The sequence below is a fragment of the Cryptomeria japonica genome, chromosome 1, assembly GCF_030272615.1.
Source record: "Cryptomeria japonica chromosome 1, Sugi_1.0, whole genome shotgun sequence".
NCBI lineage: Eukaryota > Viridiplantae > Streptophyta > Pinopsida > Cupressales > Cupressaceae > Cryptomeria > Cryptomeria japonica.
The window spans coordinates 204,893,470-204,894,847 of record NC_081405.1 but is presented as its reverse complement, the minus strand read 5'-3'; positions in this window follow the sequence as shown (position 1 = coordinate 204,894,847).

The window sequence follows — 1,378 nt, the reverse complement described above, 5'->3', positions numbered from 1 at the left end:
TAGTTTCAATTGCTTTAATTTTGTTTTATAAGTAATGTACTTTCTTTATGGCACAATATGATCCGTAACCCTTAATTGCACATACAGTGATAGGGCCATCTTTGAGATACGTCCCTGGTTGATAATTTAAATGATCCTCCATTTAAGTCAGTTGGTTACCCCTTGAGCACTTCAGCTGGGTTGAGTACATGGCAAACTGTTCGAACTAATTGAACATAATGGAGACCGGTCAAGTCAGACGACCCAAAGAGTCATACAAGTATACAAGGGATGCAATGGGACTACACACGAGCCATACATGGAGCAAATTCTCAAGATGAACATCAATCCAATAAGAGTCGCAAAACCCAAACAAGATGGAATTGCCACTAATGCATCACTCACATCATATAGTAAGAATCAAATAAGAGGAGGTGCCTAAGCAATCAAAAAGTAAAATACCAAAGAAATGAGAAAGCATTATTAGTTAGCAACAATAAGGACAATGAGGCACCCACGAGAGTAACACCAAATTTTCCCTCTGACATATCATAATGAGATAATCAGAAGATCAAGCAACAATAAATCCATATGGTGCTACTCAACTATCAAGACTTAGATACTAGAGTGCTAGTGTAGGGAGTGTCATCATGTGTGCCCATGAGGACACACCACACAAAATCAAGCATTCTCTCATACAAACGAGAATGATGATCATGCAAATTCTGGCACCATATGTGTGGGCATACCATTGCGAGTAAGATCCAATGCCTACATGTGTGGGCATGCCTTCCCAATACATCCTTGGCCTCATATTAGTGCTCAAAGAATGCTCAGGGCACCAATTATCTTAATTAATGTTTTATCCCATCCCAACTTTATTATTATGTTGTCACTTGATTAACTCCCCACATTGTGATTCCCAACGAGCCGATTTGGGTGAGAGACACATTGGGAGACAATACCTAAACCCACTTTAGTACCTAGTCCTAGGCTCATCCCATTCAATCAAACAAGGGATCAAAATAAAACAATACAATGATTCACTTTACCATATCCTCAATTATATCAAGTATCTCTTTTACACAATGTCATATCAACCTTATAAAAGGCTTACTCAATTGGTCATGCTACCAAGAGAATTGATCCACTTGATCCCATAATGAAATTCAATCAGATAAGGTGATACAAAGCATCTATTCCAAGATTACCATGATTACTCAAGCATTCATAACACTTGCTCATATTAAGAGCTATCAATTCAATACACCCAAGTAGGCATAGGTCAAGCAACAATAATAACATAAAATATGGTTCATTACTTTTAAATTGGATAATCTAATAAATATAACACTTATCTTATTCTAATCGTTACTCAAATCAACATTTCACATAAGAT